Source organism: Muntiacus reevesi, chromosome X (assembly GCF_963930625.1).
Source record: "Muntiacus reevesi chromosome X, mMunRee1.1, whole genome shotgun sequence".
In the NCBI taxonomy this organism is placed as follows: domain Eukaryota; kingdom Metazoa; phylum Chordata; class Mammalia; order Artiodactyla; family Cervidae; genus Muntiacus; species Muntiacus reevesi.
Genome location: NC_089271.1, coordinates 133859599 through 133880138, shown reverse-complemented (window position 1 = coordinate 133880138; position 20540 = coordinate 133859599). Strand labels below are relative to the sequence as shown.

At 50.4% G+C, this 20540-nt stretch overlaps 1 long non-coding RNA gene across 1 annotated transcript; it reads right to left on the bottom strand.

The window, feature by feature from the left end:
* Nucleotides 1-9566: 9566 nt before the first annotated feature.
* LOC136154289 (uncharacterized) lies at nt 9567-17149 on the bottom strand. Its single transcript, XR_010660505.1, has 4 exons — nt 16907-17149; nt 13568-13679; nt 11642-11757; nt 9567-9689 (listed from the first exon to the last, which is right to left on the bottom strand). It is a non-coding gene; the product is annotated as an uncharacterized lncRNA (long non-coding RNA).
* Nucleotides 17150-20540: the final 3391 nt, after the last annotated feature.

Genomic DNA, 20540 nt, shown 5'->3' with positions numbered 1-20540 from the left:
CCTAGTTCCATTAACAGAAACCAAACAAAAACACCCTAGCGAACCACACTACCTACGCTTAGGAGAAGTCAGCCTAAATGGCCAGATGGTCTGGACTCTATACTGCAAACCCACTGTGACGTACTTGACTGTGACCATTTAGTCGCCAGTAGAGACACTTCCTGGGACTGAGGTTGCAGTTCCACATACTAATGACCTTTCCTGCTTACCTAAACGAGTAGCCCTGAGGTTTGCGAAATGAGTAACCTGTTCGCCTTGCATCCACAGATACGCAAACGTTCTCCCGCTTACCACTTATTGATGCCCGTGGGGGATGGCTGTGCTGGCACAAGGGCCACGTGACATAAGTCTAGGGTTTCTTCAGCACGCTCAGTCACCTAGCTGGAAACAACTTACCAAAGTGGACGGAGCCCCATAACTAAGAATGCTCTGTGGGGACCAATCTCTACACCTGTTCCAAAAGGATCCGTTATTGCAGGAGTGCACACTATGATGCACGGGTAAAACCTGGATTTATTCCACGTGGCAAGGGGTTTCTACCAAACCCCAATACGTGAATCATCCGGGTAATTCTGGTCCTGACTCTCATCAGTAACAACAAACTGACAGAATCCATCACATCCCGGTCTCCCTAGGAATCAGCTGGCCGGGACACAGGGCTCAGAGTTTCAGACACTGCTGTTGATGCGGACCAGCGCTGGCCGACTCCTCTGGATGTCCTTTTCTCTACGGTCTTCTGGCCCAGGAGAGCCCCCGAGAGGAGACACCTCTTCCGCCAACATTCCAGTGGAGCCGACCCAGCTGGGAGGGTTTGGAAGGTTTCTCTGGCTACCGTGGGCCTCTGTGAACACGCAAAGGGCGGAGGGAGAGGCCCAGCTCCAGAGGCTGGTTGGCATTTCTGGGGCAGCAGTGCCATCAAGCGAAAACCTTTTGAGCATGGCGTGCAGGCCCTTCCTGTGGATCCTGCTGGGGGAAGGCCTGTGACTCTAGGAAGTGAGGGTCTGGAGCACTCAGAAGATCCTGGGCGAACCCGGAGGCCTGTCGCCTCACCACGTGTGGGAGGAACAGGTAGTGGTGTTCTGGGGCCTGGCATACCCACCAAGGATCCCCTGGCTGTCAAGCGCTCGGAGGTGTGGCGGAGGCATCAGCCATGTTCAGAACGGGACAAGGCTCTGAAGCGCCTGCCCCCGGCCACCTGGCCCATGCTGCAGGAAGGCTACTTTTGCTAGGTTTACAAGGACTCAGGTTGCTGAACTAAGCCTGCCTTTGCCCACTCTTAGGATGAAGGACACACCTCACTGGAAGCAGAGTAAACTGGATTCATATCCTTCAGAAAATCATCTTTCTCAAAGGCAAAGGACTAAACCAAACAGTACACCGGTGAGTTCTCTTCCATACCCATCAGACAGGTGAAATCGGCTCCAGGAAAATAATGGCCCTTGCCAGGCTCAAGTTAAAATTGAATTCAGGCGCCCTTGAACTTGAAAATGGTTGACAGCTGAACCAAGCAGGGAAAACTGTAGCCACTAAGGATACCTGAACCCGCTACTAACCAGACAGTAACCCGAGATATTCGGTGAGAGACTTGCCCTGAGAGGGGTGGCCTACTGTACAGAAGCGGGTAACAGAACCAAAGCACGGCTGAGGGCTGCATTCCGCACCTACGAGAAGTGTGAAATCAGTGTCTGGTCTCGGGCTATGCCTCAACGCTGCCTCCACACCAAGGCAACGAAGGAGCCGGTGATCACACTCTTTTCTTACTTTAGCAAGCCGCCACCTGGAAAGGAAAGAAAACACCATGTTGCCCCTCTGCCACATATGCAGATCAACATCCTTCAGTAAGAATTCAGCGTGAAAAATATGAGAAGCAAAACAAAAAACGCACCAGTCACCTCCTAGTTCCATTAACAGAAAACAAACAAAGAAACCGGATCGAACCACACTACCTACCCTGAGGAGTAAAAGTGAAAGTGAAGTCCCTCAGTCAAGTCCAACTATTTGCAAACCCATGGTCTGTAGCCTAGTAGGCTCCTCCGTCCATAGGCTATTCCAGGCAAAAATACTGGAGTGGGTTGCCATTTCCTTCTCCAGCAGCAGTCAGCCTCAATGTCCAAATGGTCTGGACTTTATTCTGGAAACCCACTGTGATGTAACTCACTGTGACCATTTAGTCGCCTGTAGAGTCACTTCCTGGGACTGAGGTTGCAGTTCCACATACCAATGACACTTCCTGCTTACCTAAACGAGTAGCCCTGAGGTGTGCGAAATGAATAACCTGTTAGCCCTGCATCCACGGATACACAACCGTTCTCACGCTTACCACTTATTGATTCCCGTGAGGGATGGATGGGTATCCTGGCACAAGGGCCACGGGACATAAGCCTAGGGTTTCTTCAGCACGCTCAGTCACCTAGCTGGAAACCAGTTACCAAAGTGGACGGAGCCCCATAACTAAGAATGCTCTGTGGGGACCAATCTCTACACCTGTTCCAAAAGCATCCATAATTCCAGGAGCGCACACCATGATGCCTGGCGAGAACCTGGATTTACTCCAACTGCCAAGGGTTTTCAACCAAACCCTAATACGTGAATCATCAAGTTAATTCTGGTCCTAACCCTGATCAGTAACAACAAAGTGACAGAATCCATCACAAGCCTGTCTCCCCAGGAAGCAGTGGCCAGGACACAGGGCTCAGAGTCTCAGACTGCTGTCTCAAGAGTCTCAGACTGCTGTCGATATGGACCAGAGCTGGACGGCTCCTCTCGATGTCCTTCTCTCTATGGACTTACTGCCCAGGAGCGCCCCCGAGAGACGAGACACTCTTCCCCCAACACTCCAGTGGACACAACCGAGCTGGGAGGGTTTGGAAGGTTTTTTTGGCTCCCGTGGGCCTTTTTTAACACGCAAAGGGCAGAGGGAGAGGCCCAGCTCCAGAGGGTGGTTGGCATTTCTGGAGCAACAGTGCCATCAAGCGGAAACCTTTTGAGCATGGCATGCAGGCCCTTCCTGTGGGGGAAGGCCCGTGACTGGAGGAAGCGAGGGTCTGGAGCACTCACAAGATCCTGGGCGAACCTGGTGGCCAGCCACTTCACCAGAACAGGTGTGGGACCAACAGGGAGTGGTGTGCTGGGGCCTGGCTTGCCAACCAAGGAGCCCCTGGCTGTCAAGCGCTCGGGGGCATGGCGTCAGCAGCGGCCATGTTCAAGAACAAGGCTCTGAAGCGCCTGCCCCCGGCCACCTGGCCCATGCTGCAGGAAGGCTACTTTTGCTAGGTTTACAAGGACTCAGGTTGCTGAACTTACCCTGCCTTTGCTCAGTCTTAGCATTAACGAAGCACCTCCATGGAACTAGGGTAAACTGGATTAACATACTTCGGAAATCATCTTTCTCAAAGGCAAAGGAGTAAAACACAAAGTATACCAGGGAGTTCTCGTCCACACCCATCAGATGTGTGAAATCCCCTCCAGGAAAAAAACGGCCCTTGCCGGGCTTGAGTTTAAATTAAATTCAGGCGCCTTTGAACTTGCAGATGAGTGATAGTTGAAACAAGCAGGGAAAACTTTGCTGATCATTACGATCACACAACTGCAGCCACTGAGTATACCTGAACACGCTACTAACCAGACAGTAACCTGAGAAATTCGGTGAGAGACCTGCCTTGAGAGAGGTGCCTACTGTACAGAAGTGGGTAACAGAACCAAAGGACGACTGAGGGCTGTATTGCGCACCTACGAGACGTGTGAAATCAGTGTCTGGTCTCGGTCAATTCCTCAACGCTGGCTCCACACCAAGGCAACGAAGGAGCCGTTGATCACGCTCTTCTCTTACTTTAGCAAGACCCCACCTGGAAAGGAAAGAAAATACCATTTTACACCTTTGCCACATATGCAGATTAACATCCTTCAGTAAGAACTCAGCTTGAAAAACATAAGAAGGAAAAAACGCACCAGTCCCCTCCTAGTTCCATTAACAGAAACCAAACAAAAACACCCTAGCGAACCACACTACCTACGCTTAGGAGAAGTCAGCCTAAATGGCCAGATGGTCTGGACTCTATACTGCAAACCCACTGTGACGTACTTGACTGTGACCATTTAGTCGCCAGTAGAGACACTTCCTGGGACTGAGGTTGCAGTTCCACATACTAATGACCTTTCCTGCTTACCTAAACGAGTAGCCCTGAGGTTTGCGAAATGAGTAACCTGTTCGCCTTGCATCCACAGATACGCAAACGTTCTCCCGCTTACCACTTATTGATGCCCGTGGGGGATGGCTGTGCTGGCACAAGGGCCACGTGACATAAGTCTAGGGTTTCTTCAGCACGCTCAGTCACCTAGCTGGAAACAACTTACCAAAGTGGACGGAGCCCCATAACTAAGAATGCTCTGTGGGGACCAATCTCTACACCTGTTCCAAAAGGATCCGTTATTGCAGGAGTGCACACTATGATGCACGGGTAAAACCTGGATTTATTCCACGTGGCAAGGGGTTTCTACCAAACCCCAATACGTGAATCATCCAGGTAATTCTGGTCCTGACTCTCATCAGTAACAACAAACTGACAGAATCCATCACATCCCGGTCTCCCTAGGAACCAGCTGGCCGGGACACAGGGCTCAGAGTTTCAGACACTGCTGTTGATGCGGACCAGCGCTGGCCTACTCCTCTGGATCTCCTTTTCTCTACGGTCTTCTGGCCCAGGAGAGCCCCCGAGAGGAGACACCTCTTCCGCCAACATTCCAGCGGAGCCGACCCAGCTGGGAGGGTTTGGAAGGTTTCTCTGGCTACCGTGGGCCTCAGTGAACACGCAAAGGGCGGAGGGAGAGGCCCAGCTCCAGAGGCTGGTTGGCATTTCTGGGGCAGCAGTGCCATCAAGCGAAAACCTTTTGAGCATGGCGTGCAGGCCCTTCCTGTGGATCCTGCTGGGGGAAGGCCTGTGACTCTAGGAAGTGAGGGTCTGGAGCACTCAGAAGATCCTGGGCGAACTCGGAGGCCTGTCGCCTCACCACGTGTGGGAGGAACAGGTAGTGGTGTTCTGGGGCCTGGCATACCCACCAAGGAGCCCCTGGCTGTCAAGCGCTCGGGGGTGTGGCGGAGGCATCAGCCATGTTCAGAACGGAACAAGGCTCTGAAGCGCCTGCCCCCGGCCACCTGGCCCATGCTGCAGGAAGGCTACTTTTGCTAGGTTTACAAGGACTCAGGTTGCTGAACTAAGCCTGCCTTTGCCCACTCTTAGGATGAAGGACACACCTCACTGGAAGCAGAGTAAACTGGATTCATATCCTTCAGAAAATCATCTTTCTCAAAGGCAAAGGACTAAACCAAACAGTACACCGGTGAGTTCTCTTCCATACCCATCAGACAGGTGAAATCGGCTCCAGGAAAATAATGGCCCTTGCCAGGCTCAAGTTAAAATTGAATTCAGGCGCCCTTGAACTTGAAAATGGTTGACAGCTGAATCAAGCAGGGAAAACTGTAGCCACTAAGGATACCTGAACACGCTACTAACCAGACAGTAACCCGAGATATTCGGTGAGAGACCTGCCCTGAGAGGGGTGGCCTACTGTACAGAAGCGGGTAACAGAACCAAAGCACGGCTGAGGGCTGCATTCCGCACCTACGAGAAGTGTGAAATCAGTGTCTGGTCTCGGGCTATGCCTCAACGCTGGCTCCACACCAAGGCAACGAAGGAGCCGGTGATCACACTCTTTTCTTACTTTAGCAAGCCGCCACCTGGAAAGGAAAGAAAACACCATGTTGCCTCTCTGCCACATATGCAGATCAACATCCTTCAGTAAGAATTCAGCGTGAAAAATATGAGAAGCAAAACAAAAAACGCACCAGTCACCTCCTAGTTCCATTAACAGAAAACAAACAAAGAAACCGGATCGAACCACACTACCTACCCTGAGGAGTAAAAGTGAAAGTGAAGTCCCTCAGTCAAGTCCAACTATTTGCAAACCCATGGACTGGAGCCTAGTAGGCTCCTCCGTCCACAGGCTATTCCAGGCAAAAATGCTGGAGTGGGTTGCCATTCCTTCTCCAGCAGCAGTCAGCCTCAATGTCCAGGTGGTCTGGACTTTATTCTGGAAACCCACTGTGATGTAACTCACTGTGACCATTTAATCGCCCGTAGAGTCACTTCCTGGGACTGAGGTTGCAGTTCCACATACCAATGACACTTCCTGCATACCTAAACGAGTAGCCCTGAGGTGTGCGAAATGAATAACCTGTTAGCCCTGCATCCACGGATACACAACCGTTCTCACGCTTACCACTTATTGATTCCCGTGAGGGATGGATGGGTATCCTGGCACAAGGGCCACGGGACATAAGCCTAGGGTTTCTTCAGCACGCTCAGTCACCTAGCTTGAAACCAGTTACCAAAGTGGACGGAGCCCCATAACTAAGAATGCTCTGTGGGGACCAATCTCTACACCTGTTCCAAAAGCATCCATAATTCCAGGAGAGCACACCATGATGCGTGGCGAGAACCTGGATTTACTCCAACTGCCAAGGGTTTTCAACCAAACCCTAATACGTGAATCATCAAGTTAATTCTGGTCCTAACCCTGATCAGTAACAACAAAGTGACAGAATCCATCACAAGCCTGTCTCCCCAGGAAGCAGTGGCTAGGACACAGGGCTCAGAGTCTCAGACTGCTGTCTCAAGAGTCTCAGACTGCTGTCGATATGGACCAGAGCTGGACGGCTCCTCTCGATGTCCTTCTCTCTATGGACTTACTGCCCAGGAGAGCCCCCGAGAGACGAGACACTCTTCCCCCAACACTCCAGTGGAGACAACCGAGCTGGGAGGGTTTGGAAGGTTTTTTTGGCTCCCGTGGGCCTTTTTTAACACGCAAAGGGCAGAGGGAGAGGCCCAGCTCCAGAGGGTGGTTGGCATTTCTGGAGCAACAGTGCCATCAAGCGGAAACCTTTTGAGCATGGCATGCAGGCCCTTCCTGTGGGGGAAGGCCCGTGACTGGAGGAAGCGAGGGTCTGGAGCACTCACAAGATCCTGGGCGAACCTGGTGGCCAGCCACTTCACCAGAACAGGTGTGGGACCAACAGGGACTGGTGTGCTGGGGCCTGGCTTACCCACCAAGGAGCCCCTGGCTTTCAAGCGCTCGGGGGCATGGCGTCAGCAGCGGCCATGTTCAAGAACAAGGCTCTGAAGCGCCTGCCCCCGGCCACCTGGCCCATGCTGCAGGAAGGCTACTTTTGATAGGTTTACAAGGACTCAGGTTGCTGAACTAACCCTGCCTTTGCTCAGTCTTAGCATTAACGAAGCACCTCCATGGAACTAGGGTAAACTGGATTAACATACTTTGGAAATCATCCTTCTCAAAGGCAAAGGAGTAAAACACAAAGTATACCAGGGAGTTCTCCTCCACACCCATCAGATGTGTGAAATCCCCTCCAGGAAAAAAACGGCCCTTGCCGGGCTTGAGTTTAAATTAAATTCAGGCGCCTTTGAACTTGCAGATGAGTGATAGTTGAAACAAGCAGGGAAAACTTTGCTGATCATTACGATCACACAACTGCAGCCACTGAGTATACCTGAACACGCTACTAACCAGACAGTAACCTGAGAAATTCGGTGAGAGACCTGCCTTGAGAGAGGTGCCTACTGTACAGAAGCGGGTAACAGAACCAAAGGACGACTGAGGCCTGTATTGCGCACCTACGAGCCGTGTGAAATCAGTGTCTGGTCTCGGTCAATTCCTCAACGCTGGCTCCACACCAAGGCAACGAAGGAGCCGTTGATCACGCTCTTCTCTTACTTTAGCAAGACCCCACCTGGAAAGGAAAGAAAATACCATTTTACACCTTTGCCACATATGCAGATTAACATCCTTCAGTAAGAACTCAGCTTGAAAAACATAAGAAGGAAAAAACACACCAGTCCCCTCCTAGTTCCATTAACAGAAACCAAACAAAAACACCCTAGCGAACCACACTACCTACGCTTAGGAGAAGTCAGCCTAAATGGCCAGATGGTCTGGACTCTATACTGCAAACCCACTGTGACGTACTTGACTGTGACCATTTAGTCGCCAGTAGAGACACTTCCTGGGACTGAGGTTGCAGTTCCACATACTAATGACCTTTCCTGCTTACCTAAACGAGTAGCCCTGAGGTTTGCGAAATGAGTAACCTGTTCGCCTTGCATCCACAGATACGCAAACGTTCTCCCGCTTACCACTTATTGATGCCCGTGGGGGATGGCTGTGCTGGCACAAGGGCCACGTGACATAAGTCTAGGGTTTCTTCAGCACGCTCAGTCACCTAGCTGGAAACAACTTACCAAAGTGGACGGAGCCCCATAACTAAGAATGCTCTGTGGGGACCAATCTCTACACCTGTTCCAAAAGGATCCGTTATTGCAGGAGTGCACACTATGATGCACGGGTAAAACCTGGATTTATTCCACGTGGCAAGGGGTTTCTACCAAACCCAATACGTGAATCATCCGGGTAATTCTGGTCCTGACTCTCATCAGTAACAACAAACTGACAGAATCCATCACATCCCGGTCTCCCTAGGAACCAGCTGGCCGGGACACAGGGCTCAGAGTTTCAGACACTGCTGTTGATGCGGACCAGCGCTGGCCGACTCCTCTGGATGTCCTTTTCTCTACGGTCTTCTGGCCCAGGAGAGCCCCCGAGAGGAGACACCTCTTCCGCCAACATTCCAGTGGAGCCGACCCAGCTGGGAGGGTTTGGAAGGTTTCTCTGGCTACCGTGGGCCTCTGTGAACACGCAAAGGGCGGAGGGAGAGGCCCAGCTCCAGAGGCTGGTTGGCATTTCTGGGGCAGCAGTGCCATCAAGCGGAAACCTTTTGAGCATGGCGTGCAGGCCCTTCCTGTGGATCCTGCTGGGGGAAGGCCTGTGACTCTAGGAAGTGAGGGTCTGGAGCACTCAGAAGATCCTGGGCGAACCCGGAGGCCTGTCGCCTCACCACGTGTGGGAGGAACAGGTAGTGGTGTTCTGGGGCCTGGCATACCCACCAAGGAGCCCCTGGCTGTCAAGCGCTCGGGGGTGTGGCGGAGGCAGCAGCCATGTTCAGAACGGAACAAGGCTCTGAAGCGCCTGCCCCCGGCCACCTGGCCCATGCTGCAGGAAGGCTACTTTTGCTAGGTTTACAAGGACTCAGGTTGCTGAACTAAGCCTGCCTTTGCCCACTCTTAGGATGAAGGACACACCTCACTGGAAGCAGAGTAAACTGGATTCATATCCTTCAGAAAATCATCTTTCTCAAAGGCAAAGGACTAAACCAAACAGTACACCGGTGAGTTCTCTTCCATACCCATCAGACAGGTGAAATCGGCTCCAGGAAAATAATGGCCCTTGCCAGGCTCAAGTTAAAATTGAATTCAGGCGCCCTTGAACTTGAAAATGGTTGATAGCTGAATCAAGCAGGGAAAACTGTAGCCACTAAGGATACCTGAACACGCTACTAACCAGACAGTAACCCGAGATATTCGGTGAGAGACCTGCCCTGAGAGGGGTGGCCTACTGTACAGAAGCGGGTAACAGAACCAAAGCACGGCTGAGGGCTGCATTCCGCACCTACGAGAAGTGTGAAATCAGTGTCTGGTCTCGGGCTATGCCTCAACGCTGCCTCCACACCAAGGCAACGAAGGAGCCGGTGATCACACTCTTTTCTTACTTTAGCAAGCCGCCACCTGGAAAAGGAATGGAAACACCATGTTGCCCCTCTGCCACATATGCAGATCAACATCCTTCAGTAAGAATTCACCGTGAAAAATATGAGAAGCAAAACAAAAAACGCACCAGTCACCTCCTAGTTCCATTAACAGAAAACAAACAAAGAAACCGGATCGAACCACACTACCTACCCTGAGGAGTAAAAGTGAAAGTGAAGTCCCTCAGTCAAGTCCAACTATTTGCAAACCCATGGTCTGTAGCCTAGTAGGCTCCTCCGTCCATAGGCTATTCCAGGCAAAAATACTGGAGTGGGTTGCCATTTCCTTCTCCAGCAGCAGTCAGCCTCAATGTCCAGATGGTCTGGACTTTATTCTGGAAACCCACTGTGATGTAACTCACTGTGACCATTTAGTCGCCCGTAGAGTCACTTCCTGGGACTGAGGTTGCAGTTCCACATACCAATGACCTTTCCTGCTTACCTAAACGAGTAGCCCTGAGGTGTGCGAAATGAATAACCTGTTAGCCCTGCATCCACGGATACACAACCGTTCTCACGCTTACCACTTATTGATTCCCGTGAGGGATGGATGGGTATCCTGGCACAAGGGCCACGGGACATAAGCCTAGGGTTTCTTCAGCACGCTCAGTCACCTAGCTGGAAACCAGTTACCAAAGTGGACGGAGCCCCATAACTAAGAATGCTCTGTGGGGACCAATCTCTACACCTGTTCCAAAAGCATCCATAATTCCAGGAGCGCACACCATGATGCGTGGCGAGAACCTGGATTTACTCCAACTGCCAAGGGTTTTCAACCAAACCCTAATACGTGAATCATCAAGTTAATTCTGGTCCTAACCCTGATCAGTAACAACAAAGTGACAGAATCCATCACATGCCTGTCTCCCGAGGAAGCAGTGGCCAGGACACAGGGCTCAGAGTCTCAGACTGCTGTCTCAAGAGTCTCAGTCTGCTGTCGATATGGACCAGAGCTGGACGGCTCCTCTCGATGTCCTTCTCTCTATGGACTTACTGCCCAGGAGAGCCCCCGAGAGACGAGACACTCTTCCCCCAACACTCCAGTGGAGGCAACCGAGTTGGGAGGGTTTGGAAGGTATTTTTGGCTCTCGTGGGCCTTTTTTAACACGCAAGGGCGGAGGGAGAGGCCCAGCTCCAGAGGGTGGTTGGCATTTCTGGAGCAACAGTGCCATCAAGCGGAAACCTTTTGAGCATGGCATGCAGGCCCTTCCTGTGGGGGAAGGCCCGTGACTGGAGGAAGCGAGGGTCTGGAGCACTCACAAGATCCTGGGCGAACCTGGTGGCCAGCCACTTCACCAGAACAGGTGTGGGACCAACAGGGAGTGGTGTTGTGGGGCCTGGCTTACCCACCAAGGAGCCCCTGGCTGTCAAGCGCTCAGGGGCATGGCGTCAGCAGCGGCCATGTTCAAGAACAAGGCTCTGAAACGCCTGCCCCCGGCCACCTGGCCCATGCTGCAGGAAGGCTACTTTTGATAGGTTTACAAGGACTCAGGTTGCTGAACTAACCCTGCCTTTGCTCAGTCTTAGCATTAACGAAGCACCTCCATGGAACTAGGGTAAACTGGATTAACATACTTCGGAAATCATCCTTCTCAAAGGCAAAGGAGTAAAACACAAAGTATACCAGGGAGTTCTCGTCCACACCCATCAGATGTGTTAAATCCACTTCAGGAGAAAAACGGCCCTTGCCGGGCTTGAGTTTAAATTAAATTCAGGCGCCTTTGAACTTGCCAATGTGTGGTAGTTGAAACAAGGAGGGAAAACTTTTCTGATCATTACGATCACACAACTGCAGCCACTGAGTATACCTGAACACGCTACTAACCAGACAGTAACCTGAGAAATTCGGTGAGAGACCTGCCTTGAGAGAGGTGCCTACTGTACAGAAGCGGGTAACAGAACCAAAGGACGACTGAGGGCTGTATTGCGCACCTACGAGACGTGTGAAATCAGTGTCTGGCCTCGGTCTATGCCTCAACGCTGGCTCCACACCAAGGCAACGAAGGAGCCGTTGATCACGCTCTTCTCTTACTTTAGCAAGACCCCACCTGGAAAGGAAAGAAAATACCATTTTACACCTTCGCCACATATGCAGATCAACATCCTTCAGTAAGAGCTCAGCTTGAAAAACATAAGAAGGAAAATACGCACCAATCACCTCCTAGTTCCATTAACAGAAACCAAACAAAAACACCCTAGCGAACCACACTACCTACGCTTAGGAGAAGTCAGCCTAAATGGCCAGATGGTCTGGACTCTATACTGCAAACCCACTGTGACGTACTTGTCTGTGACCATTTAGTCGCCAGTAGAGACACTTCCTGGGACTGAGGTTGTAGTTCCACATACTAATGACCTTTCCTGCTTACCTAAACGAGTAGCCCTGAGGTTTGCGAAATGAGTAACCTGTTCCCCTTGCATCCACAGATACAGAAACGTTCTCCCGCTTACCACTTATTGATGCCCGTGGGGGATGGCTGTCCTGGCACAAGGGCCACGTGACATAAGTCTAGGGTTTCCTCAGCACGCTCAGTCACCTAGCTGGAAACAACTTACCAAAGTGGACGGAGCCCCATAACTAAGAATGCTCTGTGGGGACCAATCTCTACACCTGTTCCAAAAGGATCCGTTATTGCAGGAGTGCACACTATGATGCACGGGTAAAACCTAGATTTATTCCACGTGGTACGGGTTTCTACCAAACCCCAATACGTGAATCATCCAGGTAATTCTGGTCCTAACTCTCATCAGTAACAATAAACTGACAGAATCCATCACATCCCGGTCTCCCCAGGTACCAGTTGGCCGGGACACAGGGCTCAGAGTTTCAGACACTGCTGTTGATGCGGACCAGCGCTGGGCGGCTCCTCTGGATGTCCTTTTCTCTATGCTCTTCTGGCCCAGGCGAGCCCCCCCAGATAAGAGACACCTCTTTCACCAACATTCCAGTGGATTCAATGCTGCTGGGATGGTTGGAAGGTGTTTTTGTTTAATGTGGGCCTTTTTTAACATGCAAAGGCCAGAGGGATAGGCCCAGCTCCAGAGGGTGGTTAGCATTTTTGGAGCAACAGTGCCATCAAGCGGAAACCTTTTGAGCATGTCATGCAGGCCCTTACTTTGGATCCTTCTGGGGGAAGCCCCATGACTGGAGGAAGTGAGGGACTGAAGCACTCAGAACATCCTGGGCGAACCTGGTGGCCTGCCACTTCACCAGAACAGGTGTGGGACCAACAGGGAGTGGTGTTCTGGGGCCTGCCTTACCCACCAAGGAGCCCCTGGCTGTCAAGCGCTCGGGCCCGTGGCGTCAGCAGAGGCCATGTTCAGGAACAAGGCTCTGATGGGCCTGTCCCAGGCCACCTCGCCCATCCTGCAGGAAGGCTACTTTTGATAGGTTTACAAGAACTCAGGTTGTTGAACTAACCCTGGTTTTGCTCATTCTTAGCATTGACGACGCACTCCATGGAACCAGCGTAAACTGGATTAATATACTTTGGAACATCATCTTCCTGAAAAGCAAAGGAATAAAACACAAAGTATACCAGGGAGTTCTCGTCCACACCCATCAGATGTGTGAAATCCCCTCCAGGAAAAAAACGGCCCTTGCCGGGCTTGAGTTTAAATTAAATTCAGGCGCCTTTGATTTTGCAAATGTGTGATAGTTGAAACAAGCAGGGAAAACTTTTCTCATCATTTCGATCATACACTGTAGCCACTTAGTATACCTGGACAAGCTAGTAACCATACAGCAACCCAAGATATTCGGTGAGAGACCTGCCTTGAGGTCTTGAGAGAGGTGCGTACTGTACAGAAGCAGGTAAGAGAACCAAAGCACGACTACAGGCTGTATTCCACACCTACAAGAAGTGTGATTTCAGTATTTGCTCCTGGTCTATGGCTCAACGATGGCTCCACACCAAGGCAACGTACGAGCCGTTCATCACACTCTTTTCTTACTTTAGGAAGCCTCCACCTGGAAAGCAAAGAAAACACCATTTTGCACCTTTGCCACATATGCAGATCAACATCCTTAAGTAAGAATTCAGCTTGAAAAATATAAGAGGCAAAACAAAAAACACACCAGTCACCTCCTAGCTCCATTAGCAGAAAGCAAACAAAACAACCTGATCGAGCCACACTACCTACCTTTAGGAGAAGTCAGCCTAAATGTCCTGATGGTCTAGACTTTATACTTCAAACCCATTGTTATGTAACTGACTGTGACAATTTTGTTGCCCGTAGAGTCACTTGTTGGGACTGAGGTTGCAATTCCACACACTGATGATGTTTCCTGCTTTCCTACACTAGTAACCCTGAGGTTTGCGAAATGTATAACCTGTTAGCCCTGCATCCACTGATACTCAAACGTTCTCCCGATTACCACTTATTGATTCCCGTGAAGGATGAGTGTCCTGCCAGAAGGGAAAAATGACAGTTTGGTGTTTGCTCAGCACTCCCAGTCACCTAGTTAAAAAGAAGTTACAAAACTCGATGGAGCCACTTAAGTAAGAATGTTGTATAGACACACCAATCTCCATACCTATTCCCCAAGGATCTGTATTACAGGAACCCAGCCTTTGTATGTGTGGCTAGAACCCAGATTTATTCCATGTAGCATAGGTCTTCAACCAGCCACTACTTATGTAAATCATCAAGGTTAATTCTGGCCCTAATCCTGATCAGTAATAGCAAAGTTACAGACTGAGGAGCTAAGATGGCAGAGTAATAGGATGGGGAGACCACTTTCTCCCCCACAAATTCATCGAAAGAACATTTGAACGCTGAGCAAACTCCACAAAACAATTTCTGATCACTAGCAGAGGACATCAGGCAGATATCCCAGAAAACCACCCATTGTCTTCAAAAGGATGTAGGACCAAATATAAAAGATAAAAAGAGAGACAAAAGAGTTAGGGACAGAGATCTGTCCCGGGAAGGGAGTCTTAATAGAGCAAGTTTTCAAACACCAGAAACCCTCTCACCGGGATTCTGGGGGAAGATTTCAAATCTCGGAGGGCAACCTAACCGGAAGGAAAAATAAAAACAATAAACAAAGTTACAGAATACATCACATCCCAGTCACCAGGAAATGGGGATCAGGCCATGTGGACTCAGAATCTCTTAGAGTGCTATGGACATGGACACAGAGATGGATGGCTTCTTTTGCTCATCCTTATCTGTACATTCTTACTGCAGAGCAGAAGAGGAGACATCTCTTTCCACAACACTCCAGTGGATGGCTTGGAAGACTCTTGGCCTCCATGGGCCTTTTTACACCTGCAAAGGGTGGAGGGAGAGGCCAGGCTCCAGAGTGTGGAGAGCATTTCTGGGGCAAGAGTGCCATCAAGTGGAAACTTTTTGAGCCTGGTCTCCTAGTTCTTTGGTCAATCTTACAGGAAATCAGTCCTGAATATTCATTGGAAGGGCTGATGCTAAAGCTGCAACTCCAATACTTTGGCCACCTGATTCAAAGAACTGACTCATTGGAAAAGACCTTGATGCTGAGAAATATGAAGGCAGGAAAAAAGGTGAGGACAGAAGATGCGATGGTTGGATGGCAACACCAGCTTGATGGACATGAGTTTGGGCAGTCTCCAGGATTTGGTGATGGACAGGGAGACCTGGTGTGCTACAGTTCATGGGGTCGCAAAGAGTGACTGAACTGAACTGAACTCCTGGTCCTACCCCTGGATCCCGCTGGGAAAGGCCTGTGAAGGGAAGAAGGAGGGTTTGGAGCACACAGAGGACTCTGGGAGAACCTGGCCGCGGTGCACCCCTCTAGAGCAGGTGTGGAAGGGACAGGCAGTGGTGTTGAGGGCGGGCTAGCAGGCCCGGTGAGGATACCAAGGCTGCAGGCCCTCCGGGGTGTAGCCTAGGCAGTTGCCATTTTCAGAAACAAGGAACTGAAGCTACCACCCCAGGGCCTCTGGCCAGGGGATCCTCGCCAGTCCTGCAGGAGCAAAGTCCGCCAGTGTAGTCCCTGGGGTCTCAGGACTACCAGGGATCCAGGATCCATTGCCCAGGTGCAGGCGCAGTGCTTCGCCACTATGCACAAAGCTGAAACGGGAAGAGGTGGCCACCCTGTTAGGGGTAAACATCCAGCAGACAGGATGTGGAATTTTGCCTGATGAAGACTTGGTCCCAGACCCAGACAAGTACATGTGCACTTTATGTCTGGCTTGGAGTTGAATTTTTGTTTACTTTTGCTACTGGCAAACAGAGTCTGGATCTCATGCCCCACAGGATCCCGTGAGGCCCTTCCTGTACCTTATGACACAGGGTATCCAGACCCACTCGCGGTGGGAAGAAACTGGCCCCTGACTGGTACGCTGAGTTGGGCGTCACCATCCGCAGCCAGCAAGGGGATCCAGGTCCATGTTCTGCCTGTACTACCGGACATTCCCTCACCTCTAGAATTGTTTCAAGTGGCCCCAAAACCTTTTTACCCATGAAATGCTTATAATCCCACTGTAAACAATGTACAGTCCTTTACATGAAAATCTCTGACCCTTTTATTTCGATTGCCCTCCTTCCCCGATGGCTCAGTTGGTAAAGAATCTACCTGCAATGCGGGAGACCCCGGTTCGATCTCTGGGTTGGGAAGATCCCCTGGAGGAAGGCATGACAACCCACTGCAGTATTCTCGCCTGTAGAATCCCATGGACAGAGGAGCCTGGCGGGCACAGTCCACGGGGTCGCAAAGAGTGGGACACGACTGAGCGTCTAAGCACAGCACATTCTTCCACGTGGTTCAATCCATACGTGAGAATGGAGCTACATTTTTTTTTTTTAGGTCAAAAACTCATGAAAGGAAATGTTACTTCTCTAGGGATGCATTCCGAGATGCCCAGTCCCCGTGGGCAGCACGTCAATCTCACCCGACCAAGCGGACTCCAGGGCGGCCACATAAATGGGGAGGAAGGGAGAAGCAGCTGGCGAGCCTCCCACACTCCTCCGGCCCGCCCCGCCCTCTGCCCACTGGGAACCGCTTCCAGGCCCACCGACGAGAGGCCCGGAGGGCTCTGCTTGGACCCTCTCCCTGCTGGCGCGAGGGCACAGAACACACACGGCAGTACAATCCCGGTGCCCACGCTCACCCAGCCCAGCCTAAACGCCAAACCACGGCCCGGACCACGCTGCGCCCCGCTGCCCGTCTCCGTCTCCCCCAGGCCGGCCGGGCTGCAGCCATCACTGGCCTACCTTGCACGCAGGGTACAGGCTGCTCAGACGTTAGGGGATGGGGAGGGTCCCTGGGACCAGAAAGGCTGCCGGTCCCGGCCCCGCGTCGCCTCGCGTTGCCCCAGGGAAAGAACACGAAGGAGGCTGAGGGGACCAACGTGGCTGAGGCCACGCTCCGGCGGCAAAGATCCGATTCCCTCTGAGCTTCGCGCGGTAGCCGGCGAGGTTCGGCTGTGACCCCGCTCACCATTGCCGTAAAGCGTCGCCGGCGTTACCCGGCGAATACGACCCCATCCCCCACCCGCCCACCGTCGTGGGCGTCTCCTCGGAGACGCAATGGAGGTAGAGTGCTGAGGTGGGAGGGGTTGATCTTCGCCCCGCGACGTGGGCGTCTCCTTGGAGACGCACTGGAGGTGGGGCGCTGAAGAGGGAGGGGTTCGGAATCGGGTTCCTCGCTGTTGGCCCCGCCCAGGGGAGGGCTGAGACAGCTCTCAGTTGGTCCCAGGAGTGTGAGCGGGAGAGGAGAGATTGGGAAGGTGACAGGAAACCTCTGGAGAGCCCACTTGTCTCCCCTGTAGGGTCCATGCCGCCAGCGATGAAAGTGAAGGAATGGTAAAAACGGAAATTTTACCATTCGGCAGTCGCAGAACTATACAGTGGAAGTGAGAAATAGATTTAAGGGGCTAGATCTGATAGAGTGCCTGATGAAATATGGATGAAGGTTCGTGACATTGTACAGGAGACAGGAATCAAGACCATCCCCAAGAAAAAGAAATGCAAAAAAGCAAAATGGCTGTCTGAGGAGGCCTTACAAATAGCTGTGAAAAGAAGGGAAGCAAAGGAGAAAAGGAAAGATATACCCATTTTAATGCAGAGTTCCAAAGAATAGAAAGGAGAGATAAGAAAGCCTTCCTCAGTGATCAGTGCAAAGAAATAGAGGAAAACAATAGAATGGGAAAGACTAGAGATCTCTTCAAGAAAATTAGAGATACCAAGCAAATATTTCATGCAAAGATGGGCACAATAAAGGACAGAAATGGTATGGACCTAACAGAAGCAGAAAATATTAAAGAGGTGGCAAGAATACACAGAAGAACTGTACAAAAAAGATCTTCATTACCCAGATAATCACGATGGTGTGATCACTCACCTAGAGTCAGACATCCTGGAATGTGAAGTCAAGTGGGCCTTAGGAACCATCACTATGAACAAAGATAGTGGAGGTGATGGAATTCCAGTTGAGCTATTTCAAATCCTGAAAGATGATGCTGTGAAAGTGCTGCACTCAATATGCCAGTAAATTTGGAAAACTCAGCAGTGGTCACAGGACTGGAAAGGGTCAGTTTTCATTCCAATCCCAAAGAAAGGCAGTGCCAAAGAATGATCAAACTACCGCACAATTGCACTCATCTCACACGCTAGTAAAGTAATGCTTAAAATTCTCCAAACCAGGCTTCAGCAATACGTGAACCGTGAACTTTCAGATGTTCAAGCTGGTTTTAGAAAAGGCAGAGGAACCAGAGAGCAAATTGCGAACATCTCCTGGATCATCAAGAAAGCAAGAGAGTTCCAGAAAAACATCTATTTCTGCTTTATTGACTCTGCCAAAGCCTTCGATTGTGTGGATCACAATAAACTGTGGAAAATTCTGAAAGAGATGGAAATACCAGACCACCTGACCAGCTTCTTGAGAAACCTATATGCAGGTCAGGAAGCAACAGTTAGAACTGGACATAGAACAACAGACTGGTTCCAAATAGGAAAAGGAGTACATCAAAGCTATATATTGTCACCCTGCTTATTTAACTTATATGTAGAGTACATCATGAGAAATGCTGGGCTGGAGGAAGCACAAGCTGGAATCAAGATTGCTGGGAGAGAAATATCAATAACCTCCGATATGCAGATGACACCACCCTTATGGCAGAACGTGAAGAGGAACTAAAAGGCCTCTTGATGAAAGTAAAGGAGGAGAGTGAAAAAGTTGGCTTAAAACTCAACATCCAGAAAACTAAGCTCATGGCATCTGGTCCCATCACTTCATGGCAAACAGATGGGGAAACAGTGGAAAGAGTGGCTGACTTCATTTTTCTGGGCTCCAAAATCACTGCAGATGGTCATTGCAGCCATGAAATTAAAAGATGCTTACTCCTTGGAAGGAAAGTTATGACCTACCTAGATAGCATATTAAAAAGCAGAGACATTACTTTGCCAACAAAGGTCCGTCTGGTCAAGGCTGTGGTTTTTCCAGTGGTCATGTATGGATGTGAGAGTTGGACTATAAAGAAGGCTGAGCACAGAAGAATTGATGCGTTTGAATTGTGGTGTTAGAGAAGACTCTTGAGAGTCCCTTGGACTGCAAGGAGATCCAACCAGTCCATCCTAAAGGAGATCAGTCCTGGGTGTTCATTGGAAGGACTGATGCTGAAGCTGAAACTCCAATACTTTGGCCACCTGATGTGAAGAGCTGACTCATTTGAAAAGACCCTGATCCCGGGAAAGATTGAGGGCAGGAGAAGGGGATGACAGAGGATGAGGTGGTTGGATGGCATCACTGACACAATGGACATGGGTTTGGGTGGACTCCAGGAGTTGGTGATGGACAAGGAGGCCTGCCATGCTGTGGTTCATGGGGTCGCAAAGAGTGGGACATGATTGAGCGACTGAACTGAACTGAATTGCGAAACTATTTAGAGGAAAAAGTTTAAGTAAGTACAATATCAAACGATGTTACAAGTTTGTATCCTTCATATGCTTGAGGTTATTATTACTTACTTGAATTATCTCTCCTCAGGTGAGAGGCAGAGTCCCAAAAGGAGATGCTCTTTGTGCCTGGTCACCTTCTGCTCTTTGTCAAGGGCCTGTTAGGGAGCCACTACCTCTTAAGCGCCTTTTCCTGGGGTTACCTCAGGTGGTGTCCACACCGGCTTGGTGTGGGGATGTTATGTATCTGAGAGTCGCAGCGACACACAGGTTATTCCTGTCTGACGGGAGCCTTGACTAATTTTTCCTGTGGAGGAAAGTTACATCCTCCTCTAGGGAAATAACTTTCAAATAAAGGAGACATGGGCTTCCCCGGTGGCTCAGAGGTATAGAATTCGTCTGCAGTGCGGGAGACAGGGGTTCAATCCCTGAGTTCAGAAGATCCCCTGGAAAAGGAAATGGCAACCCACTCCAGCCTCCTTGTCTGAAGAATCCCATGAACAGAGGAACCTGGTGGGCTACAGTCCATGGTGTTGCACAGAGTCCCACACGACTGAAGCGACTTAGGCAAGGCAGAGAAAACACATGTAGCACAGATAAGAAAAAGAAGGTAACAGATAATGCCTCCACTCAGAGATGACAGATATTAAATCGGGGCTTGTGTCTACTTGGTACCTTGTTCCTTACAGAGGGATTAGTGGAGCCTAGAAGGTGGGAGATTGATACAAATAAAGATTATCTTTAGAAACAATGGTCTCTTGGAGCTTGAGTAACCTGCAGCATTTTGGTGGCTAAAACGATCAAGACTGTGAAGATGGTCTTATTAGCTGGTTATTTCCATAGACAAATGTAATTCAAGCTTGATTATTCTTTATGGAAAAACATCTTCACAAATACAGAAGTTTTTCAAGGGAGAACTGAAGTCACCCCTACCCAGATCGATTCCCCAGTG